Genomic DNA, 24,022 nt, shown 5'->3' on the forward strand with positions numbered 1-24,022 from the left:
GGCTCAGTCAGTGAAGTGCTTCCCACACGAGCATGGAAACCTGAGTTTGAGCCCCAGAAAGCACACTTAAAGGTAGGGGTGGAGGTGGGGGTGTAGTGAGGCGCTTGCTTCCTGAACCGACAGCCTGAGTTGGATCTCAGGAACTCACATGATAAGAGACAACTAACTCCTTTATAAGTTGTCCTTTGACTTTCATACGGACACACAATAAATAAATGTAATAATAAATTTCAAAAGCCAGAAGCCAAGCACAGTGGCTCACACCTGTGATCCCAGCGTGAGTGCAAGGCCAGCCTGGAGGCACTGTCTGTAATCCCTGAGCTAAGGAGGTGGACACAGATAAACCCCCTGAACTGACTGGCCAGCTGGTCTAGCCTAATCGGTGAGTCCTCGGCCATGGGAAGAAAGCCTATCTCAAAACCACAGCGACTGGTGGTGAGCCTAGGCTAGCCAGGTGAAGGACAGGACTGACGGACCTAGAGAGGGACAGGAGCAGAACGGGTGAGGACTAAATTGAAGGCCCTGACTCAGGGGCTCCTACACTCTACAAAAGCTAAGTCTGGGTTCAGAGACTCCCCAGAGCCAGTACTCCCTCGTCTCTAACCCCACTCACCTGTCAAGGCTGAGGCTTTGGTCTATTTATCCCTGTGCTCTGCAAACAAAGTGCCCCAGGACTCAGGGCTCAGGAACAGCCTGGGGACAAGGTTAGTGAGGGAAGGCAGCCCAGAAGGGACAAGCCATCAGAAAGGAGCCAGTCACTTCTCAGCAGTCACCCTTTCCAGTCACTGGGGTGACCGTCCCGTGGAGGTCACGGGAAGAACAGAGAGCTAATTTCCTTCTGCAGCCTCGTGGCTGCCAAGGTCTGCCAGCGGCTAAGAACGGGACACACCTCCTGAGGGTCAGGGTAGACAGGGAGGAGAGGGGCAAGCAGGAGGCACAGAAAGGCCTGGCCCAGCTGGAGCCAAAGAGGACCATCCAATAAACGGACGAGGAGGGGCCAACGATTGGGTTTTTACTATTCGGAGAATTAACTTCATTTGGGTTTTTGAGATGGGGCTGGCCTCGAACTCGAAACATTAGCAAAGACTGATCTTGAACTTCTGGCTCTCTTGACACTACCTTCTTTGTGCTGGGTTATAGGTATTCAATAACACACCCGGTTTATACACTACTGGGGACTGGAACCCAAGCTCTCCACTAATCGAGACACGTCCTAGTTCCAACATTTGGGACAGAGCAAAGGACAAGCCATTTCAGAGAGGACTCAGCACAGAACACAGGTCAGCAAAGGGCTGCAGTTGAGTTATCCAGAAGCCTGGGAAGCAGGGGGTCACTTGCCACCTGTGGTCGATTCCAAGAGCCTCAGCAATAAGCTTTGCCAGTACATAGAGAGATCTCCCACTATGCTGCCGTGACACAGCCATCTCCTGGCAGTAGGCAAGGGGGTAAGAGGCGCAGCACCCGCCTGGTCTGTACCAGGAGCTGGCACAGAGGGTTGGAGACTACAGCAGCCTCAGTCAGCACTGGGATCTATCAGCGTGGCTGCTGCAGCCCAGCCAGTGGAGCATCCAAATGGACACTCCCATGCCTTTGGGGTGTTTTGCCTAGCCCAGCTGACAGCTTCCCAGCTAAGCATAACCTCATACTGTCTCTGCTATGTCCGTTCAGCCCCCAAAAAGCCCAGGCCCTCTACTCTGCACATTACCATCTTTCCAGGCCCACCCTTAAATCACCTATCTCCTCTTAACCAATTAGGTGGGACTGAATGACTTCACACCCTAGTCGCATCCATGGTGGCCAGTCTCATTCGCTGTCCCCTGGCTCCTGGTGCTGTCAGGAAGAGCTCCCGGCCAGGAGGAATCCTAGAAGGCAAAGCCAGGCCCTCACACACAGGTGTGGCCTGAACACTGCCCAGGTGAAAGCTCAGAAGGACATTAGGAAACACCCCCTCCAGCAATCCATCCTAGAACGCACTATGGAGACCAGGCTGGCCTTGAACTCAGGGATAGATCTGCCTTCCTCTGTCTCCTGAGTGCTGAAAGTAAACGCCTGCACCAGCACACAGATAAACTTAGTTTAGATTGTGATAAATGAACGAAAAACTGTAGTAATATGACAGAAAGTGAAAGGGGGCTGTGTTTTGCATAGGGAGAGCAGGGAAGGCCCCCTCTGAGGAGGTGACATTTGAGCTGAGACTTGACAGATAAGGAAGCAGCAGCCATGGGAAGGGCTAGGAACAGTGTGCAGGGTACTGGGATGGAAGAAGGACTCAGCACGAGGACAAGCTGAGCACACATACATCTGGGAAAAAGCAAGCAGCAGGGTCTGCCAAACCACACTGGACACAGAAGGGAGCCAGTCCCCAGCGGAGGGAGGCAGACAAACAACCTTTACAGCACCATCATCCTCAAACCAGGTCAGCCTGACCCCACCAGGACATCCGGGCCACAGTACTGCAGCACTGGAGGTGAAGGAATGAGTCAGACCCATGGCTTCCTGGGGCCCCAAGGAAGCTGCTATGGGTATCCAGGGATAGGCACCCACCCCCACCTATACTGTACTCACAGGATACTCCCGTGGAGGGGACAACATGAACACACACACACACACACAGACACACACACACACACACACGCAGAACACTCCTATCTGTTGCTCTCTGAGGGACAAGATCAAATGTGTTCACAAAGGGCTCAACCCTAAATATTTTCCCAGAATACAGCCATGACGACAGTCTAAGCCAGTGGAAAAAGAACAGGGCCCTTGGTGCCAAGGGTGTAGCTCAGCTGGTAGAGTGCTTGCCTAGCATGGATGAAGCCCTGGGTTCAAGCCCCAGTATGACTTTAAGTAGGCATAGCTGCGCATGCCTCCAATCTCAGCACTCTGCCGTGGGTGCGGAAGGGTCAGAAGTTCAAGTTCACCCTTTGCTACAAAGTGAACTCAAGGCCAGCCTGGGCTATGAAGACCCTGTTACAAAATAAAACAAAATAACAAGAGTTTAGAACTGTGGAGATGGCTCAGGGAGTAAAGGTGTTTGTCACCCGGAGGGACAAACCAACAACCCCTGGAAGTTGTTCCCTGACCTCCACATGGGCACGGGCACCCAGGCATGCACTCACCCCCACGAAAAGTACAAATGAACAAATGTCAAATTAAAACACAAAAGAGGGGCCGGATGAAATATGAGACTACTACCAGGCCAGAAAGAATAAGTGAGGGCCAGACATGGTGGAACGCCCCCTGTAATCGTGCCCCTGTAGAGACAGGAGGACCAGGAGGCCAAAGTCACCTCCAGCTACAGAGTTGAGGTCAGCCTGGACTATGAGACTCGGCCTCAAATTAATTAATTTCCTGAATGTAAAAACCACAAGTTTCAAAAAAGCTCCTCAGTGTAAAATTACCAGAATTATCATTATGGGCTAGTTTCACAGGCCATTTGCTAAGTACAAAGGGATCGCGAGCCTGCTTAGCTAGTCCAAGTATTCCACTCTCCTAACCCAATGTCCCTCCGTCAAGGACCAACAAGCAATTCTGAGAGTCCCCCCGACTGTCCACTCATGAGTCTGAATTCCCCTCCACCACACCCCTCATTGTTGGCAGCATGAGTAAGGGCTGATCAGATCCCACTCTGACTGACTGTGAAATCAAAATGATGCATCAGGAATCTACACATTTCCCACAACGTCATTCAGCAAGGGGGTGGGGACGGCTGCTGCTGAGACTTTTGCTTCATCCACAAAAGTCCCTCCCTCCCTCTTACCAAAACAGTTCCTCACCGACAGCACCAAATTCCCACCCACTGCAGGGTACAAGATGAATACCAGGCCAGCACAACCACTTCCACACACATGATCTCATACAGAGGCACAGAAACTTCTCACAGTGCGAGGCTGTTAAACCCAGCCCGGGGTATAAAAAACATCACTCCTCAATCACTCCAGGAAACTCACTGTATCCACCCAGCACCTGGGTGCACAAATGCCTCCAGCAGTGTGCAAAGCAAGCTCAGTAAGGAAGGAGCAGGGAGCTTTACAACCCCTGCAAGTTACTGGGGTTTCCTCACTGGTGAGGTAAAGATATAAAGTAACATTCACGGAGAAGGGCCGGCTGGCTAGGTGGCCAATAAAGACGCTGGCCGAGCATGAGGACCTGAGTTCAATCCCAGGAGCCCATAGGTGTTAGAAGAGAAATGATTCAGGCAAGTTGTCTGTCCACACTTTACACGCCAACAGTAAGTAAACGTAATTAAAAGAAAAAGTAACAGTCATGTGTAGAATGAATGCCACAGTTGGATGAGTTTCACACTAAAAGCTTAAATCAACTTTGGGCTGCACGCTTTTTTCATCCTCGCACTCGGGAGGCTAAGGCAGGAGGGGGAGGGTCTCTGATTTCGAGACCAGCCTGTTCTATATAGCGAGTTCGAGGCCAGACAGTGCTACACAATGAGACCCTGTCTCAAAACAAACAAGAAAAGACTATATGAAAATCGACCAATAAGCGTGGGTATGGTGATTTTCGTCACTACAGTGTCTTCACAAGGCTACCCAAACTTTGCTCACTGGGGTCCAAAAGCCGGTCCCAGGCACGCGCAGCAGAGGTGCGCATGCGCGCCCGGCTGCCACCGCGGGCCGGGAGTCTCCGAAGCCCGGTGACGGCGACGCCGACACCTTTACTGTGCCGGGACTCCCGCCGCTAGTCCTCACGCCCCGCGCAGGTCCAAGTCTCTTCCCGCCCGCCCATTCCCCTGGCTGCCCCGCTCACCCTAAGACGAGACCTTCAGGGCCCGGGGCCAAGCTGGCGGAACCTAAGCTCCGGTCCGTACCAGGAAATGCCGGGGCCACGCCACGCCCCTGGGAAAGTCCCCGGAGACCGACGGGCCGTCCGTCCAATGGCGCCTTGCATTGGGTTCCGGGGGGCGGGATCTGCGATGTAAACAGCCACAGTGGCTCTTCTGGGTAGAGTGGCTCAGGGCTCAAACCTAGGGGGCCTCAGGGTACATTGGGGGAACTCAAGGCGCGCTGCGGACCTCCCAGCTCCAACTTGGTCCACACACCCCCTGGGATCGCAGGAAGGCACTAAGTACCTGCAGCAAAGCGGGGGCCAGGTCTGTTCTATATCCCAGCTGCAGGACCTGCAGTCTTGACACTCTAGAGGTTGTGGCAGGAAGATTCTGAGTTCAAGGGCAGCCTCAGATACATGAGACCCCACCCACCCCCCCCCCCCCTAGAAGGAAAACACACACACACACACACACACACACACACACACACACACACACACACACACACACACACACACCAGGATTTAGGGGACTATTTCATACATGCCCTCATTTTTACATAAAGAAACACCTATCAACTGGACCGTGAACAGGCACCTACTTAAGTATATGTCTTCCCCAAGGACCCTCCTTTCAGGCTTTGTGCCACCTGTGTCCTAGTTACCTCAAAGGAATGAGCAGGTTTTCAAAACAGCATTCTAGGTCACGTTACGGAAAGAAGTATGCATGTACCTTAACCCTGATTGGAGGACCAGACACAACAGGAGAGGCTGCACAATCACGTTCAGGGCAGGCTGCCGGGAGAACTGGGTCCTCGATTCCATGTATCAGTTCCCCAAAGGACCATGTCTGTTTGCTACCCACCCCATCCCCCATCTTCCCAAGTCACCTCCTTCCTGGGACTTCACTTCCTGATCTTGTCCCAGCTCTTCATGCCAACCTACTTAACCCAGCACTGAAATTTCCTTAAAAAAGAAGTTTCCAATAATTTCCATTCTGATTGCATACTGTTTCCCCTGTTTCTGTAAGATATTTGACCTCAGAAAGTTGGGCAGTTTCATTCCCCGAAACGTCCAGGTAGGCAGCCTTTAATTTATCACCTGGGAGGCAGAGCCAAGGGGACCACTATGAATTTGAGGCCAGCCTGGTTTACATAGTGAGTTCAAGGCCAGACACATCTACACAGTAAGACTATGTCTCAAAAACAAAAACAAAAAACAAAACAAAAAAAACCCCAAAAACTGCCATCACCACCACCCACAATAAAACATTACCCAGGGACCAATGAGATGGGTCATAGTTAGATAAAGGTGCTTGCTGACCAGCCTGAGGACCTGAGTTCAATCCCTGGAACCCACAAAGAGGGAGGAGAAAACTGACTCCTGCAAGTAGAGGATTCTCTTGAGATGAGGGGGAGGTCTTAGACCTGTGCACCCTCCTGTGTGAGCCTCAGGTGAAGAGATGGTAAATTTCCACAATCACACCCAGAACTTTCTTATCATTCCCAGTCATCCATTCCAGGTCATTGCCCCTCTTACCCTTCTAAGTATTGGTTTCTCTCCAGAACACTGCACCATCAGAGAGGCCTTGAACCTCAGCATTGCTCAAAGCCACGCACATTGACACAACCAAACCGAGAATGCAGGGCCTTGGTTCCCGCTGTTATCTCTGCAGTGTTAGGATGGACTTCTCTCTCTCCTTTCCAGGCCTCAAACTTGCTATGTAGGTTAACCTTCAACTCCCGGTTCTCCTGCCTCACCTCCCACGCGCTGGAAGTATAGACACATACCACCACTGCCCAGTTTGCAGAAGATAGAACCCAGGGCCTCCAGTGTGCTAGAAAGCTCCCTACCAGACTTCACCCAGCACACCTTTCCCACTTTCTTATGGAAGCTGTACTCTGTCCTGAGTACAGGCCCCAAACCCAACCCAGCCACTTACTATCCTGGTGGCCTCTAAACCCCGGGTTTTTTTCTGAAAAACTGAGGATAATTGTACACACCCCCCTCAAGTATTTGTGAAGATTAATATGATAAAGACAGAGGCTCAGCACACAGTAGGCGTCTGAGAAATGACGGCAGTGCCAGATATGGGTCACATGTATTGCTAGATTTCACTGCTAAACCCAGAAAGGTAGGCTTCTTTGGTCCCATCCCCTAGACTTGGAACACAGAGCTGTCGGGAGGCACGTGCCCCTAGCCTGGCATCCTCAGTCATCCCGGCAGCCTGGAAGGGAGTTTCCAAGTTGGGAGATGAGTGACTCATGCAAGTGGCAACCTCTTACTCCACTACAGTGTCAACAAGCTCCCTCAGAAAGCCCCAGCTGGAGGAGAACCACACTGCCTGTATTTTGTTTTGCTTTGTGTTGAAGCAGACAGCTTCCCCATCCTTTCTGCCACTCCCTCCTCTACCACAGGGAGCCTCCAAAGAAGCCGAGGTGCACGCCTAGAAAAACATACCTTGAAAAGACTAGACATAATCACGTGGCAGAAGGAGGAAGTGGGGGCTGTGATATAGCAGCATTAAAAAGATAACAAGAAAGGGCTGGGGAAATGACTAGGGAAGCAAGAACCCTCGCTGCACTACCGTGAGGACTTGGTGTGAGTATGCAGCATTCGTGTAAAAAGCCAGGTGCAGCTGTAGGTATGCCGAAACCCTACTGCTGTTGGGGTGGGGGAGGGTGGGAGTGGAAGCAGGAGGATTGCTGTGGCCTAACTGACTACTGGCCTAGCTCCAGGTTCAGTAAGAGACCCTTGTCTCAAGGGAACAAGGCAGACTGTGATAAAGTAGGGTACATGGTATCCTCTTTGGGTCTCTATGCATGTGTATATCATCCCACACATACGAGCAGACATCAACAACAAGACATACGTACATACACGGAAATAACATGGAGTGTATGCTAGGCTCACACTTGTACACACTTCATCTCCCAACCAGTTTGTGAAGATCAGGTAGATGGATGCTCTCTGAAGTTCTTGCAGAGCTTCATGCACCCAGGCCAGGCTCTGAAGCGTCACACCACAACATCTCACCAGCTAACAGGACACAGAAGTCATAATGCCAGCCTCAAAAGGGTCATTAGAAAGTATCACACCCCCAGTCCTGCTCAAAATAAGTGGATGAAATTTGCAATTGAAATATGACCAAGAGTACATTGTAGATTTTTAAAAATAAAACTCTGAATATCATAAAAAAAAAAAAAAGAAAAGAAATATGACCAAAAGGGAAGAAAGGTGACCATCCTTCGTGGATAGAGCCGCGATGAGGGCCACAGCAAGACTAGTACATACAGCAGATATGACCCTGAGGTTTAGATTAATACTGATGCCAGCGTCTGGGCTCCCCAGCACTTGCTTTTTTTTTTTTTTTCTGCTACACACCTCAACTGATGGGAAGCACAGGGGCTTGCTTGTGTGTGAGAGTGTCTGTGTGGGAGTGTGTATGCATATTTGTGTATGGTTGAGTGTGTGTGTGTGTGTGTGTGTGGGCCACGGGTATGTGGAGGTCAGAGGTCAACCTGGATTCATTCTGCAGGAACCCTCTACCTTGTATTTCAGGATACGATCCCTTCCTGGGACCTGTGGCTTACCAATTAGATTAGGCTAGCTGCCCAGCAAACCCTGGGAATTCCTTTATCTCTATCTCCCCCGGTTCTGGGATTACAAGTGTGCATTGCAACACTCAGCTTTTTTTCTACATGGGCTCTGGGGACCTAACTCAAGTCCTCCACATTAGTGATTGAGCTGGTCCCTCACCCCTTCTTTACTTTACGGGGGTCTCATGTAGCCCAGATTAATCTCAAAAGACATTAAATTTCTGGTCTTCATGACTCCCTGTCCTGATTTCTGGGATGCACCCCCCATATCTCCTGGGGACCCAGTAACTCTGTGTGTGGTGGGCAAGTGCTCTGCCTACTGAGCTAAAGTTCATTCCAGGCTGGAAGCAGAAATTTGAATAAAAGAGATGTGAGCCATATTCTCTTAGGATGGGAGACTCGGAGCCTCAGCTGAGGGAAGGTAGAATGGAGGGACTGGGGTGGGAGCAGTGAAACAGTCCTGGATCCCTTCCTGGATCCTTAGCCTGATTCGACCTCGGAATACAAAACCCTTCCGTGGATTCTAGGTACTTTCTGCCCTTGGGTGTGTGCTTATCAAGAAGAGAGCTTTGGGAGATAGTTAACCGAGATAAGGAATGTCAAACATGTGACACTGACTGAAATGGGACTCAAGAGTGATGGAGGTGATTGCCGAGAAGTGATGGGCATAGAATCCTGGTCTACCATGCTTGGGAACCTGGATTCGAACCCCGGAGCCTCAGAGAACTGAATGGGACAGCACACATCTGTCACCTCCACACTCAAGAGGTGGAGCCTAGATGATCAGAAACTCAAGCTCATCTTCAGTTCCATAGGGAATTTGGGGCTAGCCTGGGATACATGAGACCCAGCCAGAAGCAAAGATAGAGGAAGGAAAAGATGGTATGCCAGCTGGAGGCAGTGGTGACTGTTCCCATCTCCAGCTCTACGGAAACACAAGAATCTAAGGCCAGCCTGGGCTACGAGAGGCCCTATCTCAAAACAGCAAGAACAACAACACCCCCTCCCCCATCAAATCACACACAACTAAAAGAATGTCACTAAATGAACTGAGTCAGCAGTCCCCAGCTCTCCTCAGCCTAAGAAGACATGTTTAAATTCTATCTAATTTCATAAGCTTTGAAGGCTGCAATCTCTCTGTCTCTGTCTCTGTCTCTGTCTCTGTCTCTCTCTCTGTGTGTGTGTGTGCACACGTGCGTGTCTGAGCACATCAAATATGTGGAGGTCAGATGACAGTTTGCAGGGGTCCTTTCTCTCCTATTACCTGAGTCCCAGGGATTAGACTCAGGCTGTCAGACTTAGCAGCAAGTGCCTCTACCCACTGAGCCATCTCTCCAGCCCCCATTCATCAGTTCCAAAGGAAACGAAACCATTGATGGTCACAATTTGTCCTATTCCCAGGATCCTTGTCATACAGGAATTAATGTGTGGGCTCTGAAGTCTGGGCTTTGATTCCAGCCATGCCATTCATGGTCTGCTCCCTAGTGTCCTAAGCCAGGCTGCGAAGGCAATAGCAGTGCCCTTGTGGCACACACACAGCGAGATGGCCCTAGTGCTAAGAAGCCTAGCAGTTGTGGTCTGGGGCAGCAGGAGTACTGGTCTTTCTTTCCCAAAGGACATCCCCGGCCTGCCTGGATCTCACTGAGAACCGTCCCGGGAGCTGGTCTCTGGCAGTGACTGCTGGCTTTTTCTCTAGCCTTGGTCTCTTCTCTTTCTCCTTCCCAGCTCTTTTCCCCTATGTTCCTAACCTGCCTGTTATTCTCTGGTTTCTAGGGCACCATTAGAGGAGAGAAAAGGACAGCGACACCAGGGAAATTCCCAGCTCGGCACACGCTGGCCCTGCCAGGCTCCTCCCACAGTCTCTAGGAGTCCCGGGTGGGTCTGTCCTTCTCCAGCTTCTCTGCCCCTGGCCCTCCTGATTCCAGGTCAGAGTGCCAATCAAGCTGGCTTCAGACTGGGATCCCAGCTTGCTCCTTGTCATCTTCCTGGAAGTGGGGCGAGATCAGCCCCTACGGGAGGTAGACCCGAAGGGAAGGGGCAGAACATTTCCCAATCCTGGGAAGCCCTACCAGGCCCTGAGAGCACTTCTCCCTCCATCTACACCCACCTTCTTGTGTCTTCTAGGACCTCTCCACATTCCTGGCTCAGTCTGCAGCCCAGAGGCCACTGTCAACTGTCAGACCCCGCCTCTGCCCCTTGCCCTGCTTAGCCAGGGACTTCCCTAGGTTGGCCCTCTGACCAGTTTTGGAAAAACTGGACTGTTTGTGATCAAAGAAGAAGTCAGTCACCACCATCTGCCAGCCCTTGGCCTATTCCCAGACCTTCAAGTTCTCGGTGAAAGGTTCACGCTCAGAAAGAGCCAGTGGGCCTGGAAGCAAAGAGGTCTGGAGGCAAGAGAGAGAGAGAGGTCCCTCTACCCCAGTGTCCAGGAAGGGCTCAGCTGTATTGTGGCCCCCAGGGAGCAAGACGGACCCCTACTTGCCTGCCTTATTTGGGTTTAGACTTTCAAACTGCCCAGCTCATCTCCCACCAACCCCCTAAAAATTCACATTCACACAGACACCCAGACCATCCCCAAACATAAACATTCCCTTAGACCAACGTGTGCCAGCTCCTGTGACCCCCGACACAGATGTAGACATGTCCTCTCACACACAATCCGTGAGAGAGGAAAACGGAGTCTCACTCCCTGCCCCAGAGAGAGGAATAGGACAGAAATAAGTCTCTCTTTTCTTCCCTTTGGAAAAGTTACAGACATTTGGAGAGACTGCTTGAGGAGGTAGAACAAGAATAAGGAACCAGAGATAGAGGTTGGGTGGCAAAGGAGGCTAAGCAGTGAGCAGGGGCACAGAAGTCGAGGCCCTAGGTAGGCCCGCCAAGCTAGGCTGGAGAGCAAAAGACCCCAGCTAGGGGAGAAGGGGAGGCCAGGCAGTTACTGACACACAGCTGGGAAGGTCTGGTGGCCTCTGCATCACCAAGTGATGCATCCTGTCACCTATGCGGTCATACCTACCCCACCCCCCCCAGCCCAGGTCACTCACCTGAGGAAGCAAGCACCGGGATGTGCACAGCGTGTGCGGCCATGCGTCCCTGTGTCCCTGTGAAGGCTGCTGGGCTTTCTGAGCTTCTGCAGGAAGGAGGGCTGGGCGGAGCTGACTCTGAGGCAGGAGGGGAATTCCCCCATGATGGAGAAGCCAGCCACCAGGCAGCCCCACAAGGCCCAGCTGAGGAGGCCCCATCCTGCCCTCTGGCAGAGCAGAAGGCCCTTTGCCAGCCTCCACCTGTTGCTCCCCAGGCTGCCTCATCACTTGCCATAGATTCCAGGAAGGGGAGGGGGCTCTGGAGCAGAGCTGAGAGCCTGGTGGTTCTTGAGCTGGGCTGGGAATAAGGCAAAGGCAGGTAGGTACAAGGGCATAGGCCACTGGGCCTGCCCTGCTGGGATCTCCTGGAGGTCTGTTTCCTCCTTTGTCCAACGTGGGGGATTCCAACGCTCAGGGTCCTGAGGAAATCTTCAGATATCCCGCTTACATCCTCCTGCCTTGTTCCTGCCTTATCTGTTCCCACGCAGGACTCTGTGGATCCTCTCCAGAGAAGGAAAGGTTTCTACTTCCTTCCCAAAAGGTGGGTCTCATTTGGCCATCAAGTCACACCTGGAGTCCATGGCTCATCCTAAACCCACCAGCAGCAACCTGGGCAAGGTTCTCTGTGAAAGTTAGTCTCTAGTGTCAACTCCACTGGATTAAGAAGTCCCTAGGAGCTGCACCTGTGAGGCCTTTTCTAGCACTGTCCCATGGGCTGGGGTTCTAGATTGAATAAAAAGAGGAAGCAGGAGAAAGTCGGTCAAGCACTATTTTCTATTTTCTCTGCTTCCTGGTCCACTAGCTCTGAGCAAACAGCTGAATGCAACTGCTGCCACTGCCACATTGCCAGGACTTACCTACCATATTGACTGTGTCCCTTCAAACTGGGAGCCAGTGTAGCCCCCCCCCTCCTAAAGGTGCTGCTTGTCAGCATTTTGTTTTGTTTTGTTTTTCAAGACAGGGTTTCTCTGTGTAGCCTTGGCTGTCCTGGACTCACTTTGCAGACCAGGCTGGCTTCCAACTCGCAGCGATCTGCCTGCCTCTGCCTCCCGAGTGCTGAGATTACAGGCGTGCGCCACCACCACACCCAGCTTGCTTGTCAGCATTTTGTCACAGCAATGAGTAAAGTGGCTGACACACTCCCTTGTTACCCACCCCCACCTCACCCACCCTCACACCCACTGCTCTGTCTGATTTCTGCTACTATACCAGAAGCCAAAAGATGTTTTGCAGACATCCCTTGTAAACCGCTGACTACGTACACAAAGCCTCTGCTGTTCACTACCTACCACAAAAATGCCTGAGGGGGCTGGGGGTGGGAGGAGGTCATCTGGGTGAGAGATACTTCCTTGGTTATTCCTAGTTCGGGGCTATCCTGTCCAATGGAGTGGATCAAATGTAAATGAATTAAACTTCAATAAAAGTGATGACTCAGGACCTGAGGAGATGGCTCAGTCGGTAAAGGGCTCGCTGCACAAGCATGAGGATCTGATTTTTCAGATCACCCGAATGAAAAAGTCTGGTGTGGTACACGCGCAATCCCAGTGCAGAGATTCCTGGGACTTGCTGGTCAGCCAGTCTAGCTAAACTGGTGAGCCTAAGACCAATGAGAGAAGCTTCCTCAAAACACAAGACGGATGGCATCTGAGGAACACCACCTGAGGTCAGCCACTGGGCACCACATACATGTATACACACATGCACATACCCTATGCACATGTAATAACTCAGTTCCTTGGTAGCCTTGGGCACATCTCACCATGATGAATAGCCAGGATGACGGCTGCTCCTACACGTGGCTTAAGGTTGTAGGTATGCACTACCATGCCCTGTTCTGCATGTGGCTTGTCAGTCCTTGAAGAGCAGCCAGTGCCTTGAGGAAGGGGGAGTAGTGTAGAAAAGAGTACCAGAAATCAGGAGAACCCCAACTGAATACACCCAGAAGTCATTTTCCCTGTCTGGTCTTCAGTTTCTGGCTACCGTGTGAGACTGCAGGGCCATCATCCATCATCTCCGGCATTACAGAGGGTGCTGTTGGGCAGCATTGCTCTGGACACTGTGGCATGAGATGAGATAGTTACAACGAAAATCTGGAAAGGTATGTTTTGGCAGGAAAAATAAATCGCAGGGAGCTGTAGGTACCAAAACAAATGTCTAGCTGGGATTTGAAGGCCTGGGAAATCTTTTTTTCCTGCAGGAAGTGACTTCTCAGCTGAAACCTGAAAGTAGGCAAGCAAGAGAATAGAATATGCACAGAGGAGGCTCCGTGCACAGGACTGGCAATTGCTCACCCCAAGTGTGGCATGGAGTTTACTAGAAGGTGGAACTGAAGATGTAGATACAGAGACTGCACAAAGTCCATGTGGAAGGGTGGGCACAGGGAAGGTGAGCTGGGACGAACTTTTATGACTTTCGCTCCTGAACTGCTTCTGTGCACTCAAGGTTGGGCTTTCCCTGGGAAGGATGGAAGAGCCCCTTGGACCATTGCATCACTTACTTAGTAGCAGGAAGTGAAGGCCAGACAGGGGAAGTGACTTCTCCATGAGTAAGTTAGGGCCTTACTGACTCCTAGTCCAGTGCCCTATCCTACACCATAGTCTCTTCCTTGTAGCACTGGCCCCTTGTCAAGAACAGGGCTGGGAGTGTGCGTATCTGTAATCCCCACACTGGGGAGGTTGAGGTAGGAGTGAGTTGGAGGCCAGCCTGGCTACATAGTGAGATCCTGTCTCAAAAAATAAACAAGGGTCTGGAGTGAAGGCTCAGTGGTTGGAGCACCCAATGCTCTTATAGAAGACCAGAGTTCAGTTTCCAGTATCCATGTTGTGAGCAGCTCACAACTGCATGTAACTCCAGTCCCAAGTGGACTCAATAGATCTGGTCTCCCAAGACACAGGTGCAAAAATATACACACAGAGCCAGGTGTGGTGGTACATGCCTTTAATCCCAGCACTCGGGAGGCAGAGGCAGATGGATTGCTGTGAGTTTGAGGCCAGCCTGGTCTACAAAGTGAGAGTGAGTCTAGGATAGCCAAGACTACACAGAGAAACCTTGTCTCAGAAAAACAAACAAACAAAACAAAACAGCAAACAAAAAATCCCAAACAACAAAATAAAACACACACTCTCTCTCTCTCTCTCTCTCTCTCTCTCTCTCTCTCTCTCTCTCTCTCTCTGTCCGCCTCCCCTTTAAAAATAAAGTAAAATCTTTTTAAAAACCAGGCAAATAGCAACAACACCAACAAAATCCCCTCAAAACAGCAACAAGAAGTGTCATGTAGAGCAGCTGTACATTGGCTGTACAGATCTTTTTAACATATGGAGCGAGAAGTTGAGACAAAGAGAGCAGTACACTTGCCTTGCCATAGACCTTTTCAACAGGCAGTAAAAATGTATGTCACCTGGCCCCAGTGTTCTTGTAATTGGGATAGTCTCTACAAACATGGCCGCAGTAACTGTGGAGCCTCTGTGAGTTCACAGAACCTGCCTTGAACCAGAGCCCACCCATCAAGTGGCAGAGCTTCTTGAAAGGACATGGAGGCTGGAGGAGCTGGACCAGCGTGGGCCCCTTGGCTGGCATGGTCAGTTGCCCCAGCCTCAACATTCATACCTCTATGTGTCTTTCCAGTCTGATCTTCCCCGTCTCTTTCAGGCCGTGGGATGGAGACCAAGGGAGATGCCTGGACTGAGGACCAGAGAGCTGAGTCTGTGTCCTGGCTTTGACAGGTGGCCCCCCAGGCAAATGTCTTCCCATCTTGGGTCCTCAGCATTTCCTTCTATGATGTGTGGGAATCAGGCTAAAAAAAAAAACCCAAGGAGTGCATTTCATTCAGACATCTAGGGAAGTGTGAAAATTTAAAGGAAGAAAAAGCAAGATGGTTGGGGGTGTCAGGAAACACTATCACTAGTGGCTCCTTTTCCCACTCAATGGAGTCTCATGTAGCCCAGGCTAACCCCAAGCTTCCTCATTATGGTCCATTTCTAGTATAAGGTGCACTGAAAGCTCATTACTGAATCACAAATCACTAATGGCCTTTGGGCTCCTGTCTTCCCTAGCTGGCTAGGCACTCTCAGATTAGCCTCGGTTTAAAAAGGCTGTAGGCAGTCTGCTACCGGACCCTGGCCACATATCAGAAGAGGAAGGATTCTGGGAAACAAGGGATAGGTGCTTTAGAGAAGAGACAATGCTAGACACAGAGAGGACTGCTTCCTTGAAGAACTCAGCTGGTGAGGAGTTCTGGGGGCAGAGAAATGAGATTAGGAATATAAAAACCACTGTTTTACACCACACTGTCATGCACCACATTGTGGCTGTTTTGAGGGGATTTTGCTGTTGTTGCTATTTGCTTGATTTAAAAAAAAAAAGATTTTACTTTATTTTTAAGTGTGGATGTGGGTGTGTGGGTGTGTGGATGCACACATGCTTGCTCATACATGTCTTTGGAGGCCAGATTTTTTTGTTTGTTGTTGGTTTTTGTGTGTGTGTGTGTGTGTGTGTGTGTGTGTGTGTGTGTTTGTTTTTTGTTTTTTGGTTTTTTGGTTTTTCAAGACAGGATCTCTCTGTGTAGCCTTGACTGTCCTGAACTCACTTTGTAGACCAAGCTGGCGTCATCCATCTGCCTCTGCCTCCCAACTGCTGGGATTAAAGGCATGTGGTATCACCACCCGGCTGGAGGCCAGAATTTTTCCCCCTTTCTTCAGGCTGGTTCTGGACTTTGTAAGTTAAAACGGGGGTGGGGGGTGGGGTGGGTGGGGAGGTGGATGGGGGCGGAGAAACAAAGTTGCTTTCACTCCTCTGAGGACTCTTACTGTGAAGTGGCAATCCTTGTTTCTCAAACACCTAGTAAGAACCCTAGGTGACCAGTACTAATATTTTACAAGTGAGGAAACTGAGGCTTCTAGAGGTCAAGACACGCACTAATAAGAGGCACAGCTGGGGTGCAAACTCCAGTGTTGTTAGTACCAGTCCACGGGTTCTGCATCTGCGATTCAATTGAAATGGAAAATATGCAGGGAAAACTTTGCTGCTCTGCTACACACAGGCAGAATTTGTGCGTCACCACTCCTACCACAGTACTGCATGACAACCTTTTACATAACATTGACATTGTGTTAGGTACGATGAGTCACCCAGGGCAGTTTGGTACCCAGGAGGATGTATGAGGTAGGTTATGAGCAAACACTGTACTTCCCTGGATTTATTATTATTATTATTATTATTATTATTATTATTATTATTATTATTATCATCATCATCATCATCATCATCATCATCATTATTATTATTATTATTATTGTCAGGGTTTCTCTGTCCTGGAATTCTCTTTGTAGACCAGGCTGGCCTCAAACTCACAGAGATCCTCCTACCTCTGCCTCCCAAGTGCTGGGATCAAAGGCATGTGCCATCAGGCCAGGCTTGCTTCCCTGGATTTTAATATCTGAGCATGTTCTCATCCCCCATGGAGACAAAGGGCTGGCTATAATGTCTCATGTCCTTACTCAGAGATAGGACATACTAGAAAAAGGCCTGGAGAAATGCTCTCCAGTTAAAAGCACTTGCTGCAGCTGGGCATGGTGGCGCTCACCTTTAATTCCAGCACTCTGGGAAGTAGAGGCATGTGGATCTCTGTGAGTTTGAGGCCAGCCTAAAACAGCCAGGGCGGTTACACAGAGAAACCCTGTCTCAAAAAAACAAAACAAAACAAAACAATTGTTGCTCTTAGAAAAGACCCACATTCAGTTCCCAGCACTCATGCACACATTGTGTCTCACAACCACTGTAACTCCAGCTCTTATGGGTCTAACAACACCCTCTACTGGCCTCCCCAGGTATCTGCACTCAAGTGCAGACACACACGTATACACATCATTAATAACAAAAGTACCCAGGCATGCCTTTAATCTCAGCACTCAGGAGGGAGAGGCAAGCAGTTCTCTGTGAGTTCAAGGCCAGCCTGCTCTACATAGTGTGTTCCAGACCAGCTAGGTCTACATAGTAAGGTCTTGCCTCTAAACAACAAACAAGCAAGCAAACAGATAGACAGACAGACAGGCAGGTTACATTTCGTGAACCCAGGTTGAATATAAAAGTTAAGTCTCACAAGCTCATGTGTTGAGTACTTGGTACCCAGTGGCACTATTTTAGAAGGTTCTGGAAATCTGAGGAGGTGGAGCCCAGCTGGAGGAAGCAGATCGCTTTTAGGTGTGACTTTGAAGGTCAAACCTGGTCCCACTGTCATCTGTCATCATGTGGTGCCACCACCCCACTCTCCAGTGCCCGCTTCCAGCCTGCTATGAGGCAAACAGTCTTCTCCACACACTTTCCCCCCATGACGTTCTACCTTACCACAGGCCTGGAACTAGCAGCAGCAAGGAGTACGAACTAAATTTCTGAAATCACATCCAAAACTAAATCCTTCCTCACCTTCTGTTGTTCACATCAGGCACGAGGAAAAAAAAAAAAAAAAAAACCAGAAAATTAATACCAAAGAAATGGATTTGTTGCCATAAGCCTAAGCGTGGCTTTTAAACCTTTGGAGCTGATGTGCAAGAAGAATTCAGGAAAGTTCTGAGCGCTGGCTAAAGGAAGCTCAGGGTGCTATTGTCAGAGCTAATGGGTGATCCAGGTAAAGCTCAGAGAACCAGAATGCTATTGGGAGTGCAGTGCAGGCCAGGCGCATGAGGGTTCAGATGGGAATGAGGTCTCTCCTGTGAGGCAGGTTACAGGCCATTCCTGTAACATTTGAAAAAGAACTTGTCTACATTTTACCCACAAAACCCCTGAGACTTTGGATGAGAATAAATGTAAAGGTGATAGTTTAACGCATTAATCCGGTTCAGGCAGTGGCACAGTTATTGCCAGCTGCCTTCAGCCAAGTTGAGGGTGACAACTAGGGCAGAAAGTCTGTTAAAACTTGTAGCTTTCAGCCCTGGTGGCACACGCCTTTAATCCCAGCACTCGGGAGGCAGAGGCAGGTGGCTCGCTGAGAGGCCAGCCTGGTCTACAAAGCAAGTCTAGGACAGCCAGGCCTGTTACATAGGAAACCCTGCCTTGAAAACCCCCCAAAACAAACAAACAAAAATAACAGCAAAAAAAAATGTGTAGTTTAGTCAGAAAAGCCCGTGTAAAGGTGAGATTAAGGAAGCTGTTGTTTCTGAAGAAATCAGCACTATTAAAAAAAGAAAAAAGAGGATGTGATGGGAAGTGGTGCCTGCCTTTGGAGGCAAAGGCAGGCAATTCTCTGAGTTCAAAGCCAGCCTGGTCTATAGAGTGAGTTCCAGGATGTCTAGGGCTACATGGAGAAACTGATCTAAAAAAGAAAGAAAGATAGAAAGACAAACAAACGAGCTAGACATTCTGTACCGGGACTAGAAACGAAGCCTTGAGACATCTCAACTGTGGCCCAAACTCCTCTCATTCCAGACCAGGGGTTGTAGAAGAGTACACTTATTGAAAGATTTTTTTTTTTTTTCCTTCAAAAGAGAGCACCATCAGCCACCTGGCTCACACACGGCGACATCGAAGTGCCTGCTCTCTGTTGTTGAAGGTTGGAAGCACGCAATGTTCTCTGATTCTCCACGGACGCAGAGCTATAAGTATTGCCTTGTGTCTCTGCGTAGACTTTGCCTCTAAACTTTCAGATGATGCTGCAATTGCTAAGACCAGGGACTCTTGGAGACAGACTGAATGCAGTTTGCATCATGAGATGAGCTGGGTATTAGTTTTGGGGGACCAGGCATGGAATGTTACAGTTTAAAATACCTAACATCCCCCACAGGCTCATGTGTTGAGTTCTTGGTCACCAGTTCTGTTGAAAGCTCCTGAATAGCTCCTGCTGTTAGGCCTGAGCCTGGCATTAGGCAGGTTTTCCCACAGAATTAGACTCTGTAGTGTAGGCTCAATTTTCTTAACCAATATATTTTTTATTACAATTTATTAACCGAGCATATGTCACTTCTAACCTGGCTAACTAAAACAATAGTAAAAGAGGACTAACGAACACAGTAACAAAACTGTAAGGATATCAGTTCCAAGGAGCAATTCTCCTGGTGTAATCAGCAGGATTTCTTCTGCTGGAACCTGGAGTAACCAGAACCTGGAACCTCAGCAGGAGCCGGAGCCCTGAAGCCTTCCCTGGAGTGGTTCTCTGTAGGAGCGTCTTGAAGTGCAGCGATGAGCAGCCAAAACTATTCCAAGTCTCCAAAAGCCCCCCGCCCCTCCAGTTTTTGGCTCATTTATGTATCCCCTCCCAGAGTCTGTTCACGGAATTTTTTCAGCTAGCAACAATCAACCTCCCGCACGAGGTGGTTGGTCTTCTAGTGGATTAACCTCACCTGTTCTCTCACAAGACCGTTCTGATCCCACACTTGGGATTGTAACAAAAACAGGTTTATCTCTCCTTCACTGCAGGGTAAAGGCCTAAAAGTAGAATTTTAAATAGGATCCCAGGGGTCTCTTGGGGGTTAGGAGAGTTTGAGAGGTCCAAACTCTCTGGGATGAGTTTTCAAACCTCAAAGTGGGAATTCTCTATGCACAAACTAGAGTCTTAGAAGACTTCTGAGGGGCAGAGGACCTCAGCTGAGGATTGCCTCCGTTGGAATGGGCGTGTCTGTGGGCGTTTTTCTTGGCCAGTGATTGCTATGGGAAGGCTCAGCTCATCGTGAGTGGTGCAACCCTTGTGCAGGTGGTCCTGGGCGGCATGAGGAAGCAAACTAGCAAGCCACGAGGAGCAGGACAGGAGGCAGCACTCCTCCGTGTGCTCTGCTTCAGTTCCTGTCTCTAGCTTCCTGCCCTGACTTCCCTCAGTGGTGGACTGTGATTAGTCAGGGTGTGTAAGCCAAATAAACCCTTTCCTCTCTGAGCTGCTGTCTGGTCAATGTTTTATCACAATAATCAAGAACCAAATTAAGGCAAGCATCCACAGAGAAAAAGAGCATGTTTTTGCTTGTTGAAGGCCCCCAAACATCAGATCCACAGCTTTGAAAGGTCATCTATCGATCTATCTATCTATCTATCCATCCATCCATTCATCTATCATCTATCTATCCACCCATCCATGTATCTATGTATCTACCATCTTCCTATCCATCTATCTATCTATGTATCTATCATCTTCAGAGCGATCCACCTGCCTCTGCCTCTCAAGCGCTGGGATCAGAGACATGCGCGGCCTCCAGCTAAACTGGGATCACAGTATCTAGAAGTAATAGAATCGCACGCTGTCTGATACTCATTGGTCCCATGCCCACCTGGGGTAACTGTGTCCACCCCTCAGTCTGGAGGGGAGTGCCAGCCAGTTCCAAATCCCACCTAAACCCAATAGTAACAGAGAACAAATTGCCCCACAGGGGACCTGGTACCTTGTTGTCCACTCTCTCTCATTTACATAAAGCACAGGCTGTCTTCTGAGATAAAATCCTAAGTAGCCCAGGCTGGCCCAAAGACTCACTATGTAGTGGGAGATGATCTTCAACTTGTGGCCCAATCCTCTTGCCTCCAAGTGCTGGGATTACAGGCATGCACTGCCACGCCAAGTTTTAATTATATTTTCCCCACATCCAGTTTTATGCAGTGCTGGGGATGAGGTCAAGGACCTCACGCATGTCAGGCAAGCACTCTACCAACCGGGCTACATCTTGAGCCCTTAGTGAGAAGTTGCTGAGGATGGAAATGACCTGATTCAATGGGTGCCTTAGAAAGAGACATGAAGATAGCGACAGAGGTGTCTTGAGAAGGAAGACTGGCTAGGGGCAGAGTCACCACTTGAATCCACAGCATATTGCCCCCTACACTACGGACACACATGAGCAACCTGCTTACACTGGGGAGCGGCAAGCAAAATTTTCCTGACTCTGAACAGACAGATATCAAATCAAGTTGAGTCTACATGCACCTGTGTACCTGCTACATGCCAGACCCATGGTCGTGTCTGACTCACCCTGTGACCCAAGCAGTCTCTGTCCCTCACCTTCTTCCTCCTCTAGAAGAGCAGTCAGTACTCTTACCCACTGAGCCATCTCTCCTCTAAAAGACACCTTTCCTTGTCTTTCTAGAGATCTAGGAATGGTTATTGTGTGTACATGGAAAACAATGGGTCTGAGTTCATAAAGGAGATGTTGGGGGCGGGGCAGGAGGATAGGATCGGGTGGGGCAGGCAGGCTCTCGGCTTCAGTGTTCTTCCAGATTATCGGGGCCTGCCCCTTCATTGCCCTCTCTGTGTCTCTTTCTGTGTCTTCTCTGTCTTTTCCCTCCTCCCCCTCTGAGACAAAGTCTCATGTATCCCAGGCTGGCTTTGAATTCTCTGCAAAGCCAAAGATGACCTTCAACCCCTGGTCCTCCTGTCTTCGCCTCTCAAGCGCTGGGATTACAGGTATGTACACCTGGTTAATGTAGTGCTGGGATTACAGGTATATGTAACATCTGGTTAATGTAGTGCTGGGATTACAGGTGTGTGTACCATCTGGCTAATGTACTGCTGGGCTCATGAGTGCTGAGCAAGTGTCCTATCAACCCCCAGCTCTGGAAGTGAGCTACACCCCCAGCTCTGGAAGTGAGCTACACCCCCAGCTCTGGAAGCTCCGCTTTTAATTGTTGATTCTGATGCAGGAGTCCCAGGAGCCCAGGAACTCATGGTTGAAGCACCCTGATCTCCCATCTTAGTCCACTTTTTGTTACCAAGGAGGTACCTTCTCAGGGCTGGGGGGCAAGGGGGAGGGAGGAGGGAGGGGGCATGAGGAATGGGGGGTTGTCAGAGACTGGGGACATCGGATATTGGGATCTGAGAGAAGAGAGTTCAGTGCTCTTTTTTTCTTGGCCAGAGAGCGTCACACATGATGGATATAAAACAAAAATCTAAAACTCAAAGTCACTTCAAGGAAATGGGGTATGTGTAATCCTGTCAGGCTTTGAAAACTGGGATTCAGGGATGAGTTTTGCAAAATGGTGCTTTCCAAGGAAACAGACACAAAGGGGTGTGTTGAAAGATGTTTTGTTAAAGGAGGAGGATCCAAGAACTGATGTCGCAAGGCTGTGCTGTCAAAGGAAGTGGCTTTTGAGCCCATCAGGCCTGAAACAAAGATTCAGAATGATCTTTACCGGTTCTCTTATTGGGCAGAAGAGGAAACTGAGGCTCATGAAGGGGAAGCCGAGGGCTCAGGGTGAGGCTGGGAGCTGCTGAGGCCTTAGCTGGGGCTCCCTATCCCCACTGTCTTTTCAGTTGCTCCTCAAGTGTGTAGTGCCTTGACATCATTGCCCCAGGTCTTTGGGGGGCATGTTCCAAGGTCAAAGACTGAAGACTTAAAATCTTGTGTGCCTGGGACCCACACCTGCCAATGACAGGGGCTGCAGCCTGCGGGTGGCTGGGGTACTTCAGAGAGGAAGGAGCCGTGCGATGATGTGGCCTAACCTCAGAGAGGAAGCCTGGTCACTGGGGAAATTCCCCAGTGAGGTCGCAAGTCTATGTAAATAACCAGCTCCCATTTAGCCTGGACCTGGGGATGGGTGAGAGAGAGGAGGAGAGGGATTCCTGGAAAAAGATGGAGAGGGCGTAGGGCCCGGATATCCATCCCTAGGGGTCTAGCACCCTGCTAGACTCCTCCAAGGCTTCACCTCATTGTCCTTGTAGCATCTTCCCTGGGTCAAAGACTGGGAGCCTGAGACTCAGAGAGCTTGGCCTTGCTTAAGAGAAAGTGTATCCTAGTTCCAGGGAGGCCAGGGCTGGGAAAGGTGGCAATGTGACATATCATGATGACAGACTTGCTGCCACCTTCGACAAAGGTGACAGGGGCAAGGCTTGAGTCTGAGAAGCCTTAGTGGTTTCATTTTGGGTTTTCATCTCACTCACTGGGGAATTTTATCTTGGGAACAGCCCAAAGGCATGAGGCAGGTAGTGAGTGACCTTGACTCACCTTGGGCAAATCCCAGCCTGTTGCATTTTATAGGCCCCGTGGGGGCTTTCACAGACTGGCACTGTTAACCCCTCCTGGAACACTTCTGGCAAGGTGCCTAGAGTGGGAACATCTCTCTGGCCTCTGGAAATCTCTCCTACTTCAGGCCTTATGCCTCTTTGGGAAGGGAAAACCTAGCCAGGACTCCATTCCTTTCTTAGGTTTGGGGCCCCACACCACCTGCCTCCCCAGAGGCTGGCCTGTAGGACAGAGAGCAATCCCCAGCTGTTGGATACCACACGGGGCCAAAGCGTCTCTCTGCAGGATTTGTCCACAATCAGGCAGGCCCCAGGACCAGAGGCTGTAGGTGGTACCTAAGATTGGGCAGCAAAGGAAAGGTGGATGAGTGAGCCAGTGTGTGTGTGTGCAAAACAACTTTGGGAAGCTGCGCCAGGTGTTTCCCGTGTGGCCAGGGGATGATGTACTTTCTGGTGTGCTCATGGGCCGAATCAATTTGGTTATTCTTTATGTGGTCAACAATGTGCTTCTGGGCATCCCAGTAGGCGGTATCTTCTCATAGCCTGCGTGCCCAGGGACAGGCCAAAGAGAGCATGCATCTGACACTGGCTCTCTTTGGTCTGTTCCCCCCTCCCCGCACCGCACCCCACCCCTGCCCCTGAGG

At 50.1% G+C, this 24,022-nt stretch overlaps 1 protein-coding gene across 1 annotated transcript in view; it reads right to left on the reverse strand.

Moving 5' to 3' along the window:
- Positions 1-4,898, reverse strand: part of Tnip1 (TNFAIP3 interacting protein 1) — a 45,568-nt gene extending 40,670 nt beyond the window's left edge. Inside the window, exon 1 of the mRNA XM_051168184.1 lies at positions 4,762-4,898. The gene's annotated coding sequence lies outside the window, so the exon portion shown is untranslated. The remainder of the gene's footprint in view (positions 1-4,761) is intronic.
- Positions 4,899-24,022: the final 19,124 nt, after the last annotated feature.

This window comes from Acomys russatus, chromosome 25 (genome assembly GCF_903995435.1).
Source record: "Acomys russatus chromosome 25, mAcoRus1.1, whole genome shotgun sequence".
Lineage (NCBI taxonomy): Eukaryota > Metazoa > Chordata > Mammalia > Rodentia > Muridae > Acomys > Acomys russatus.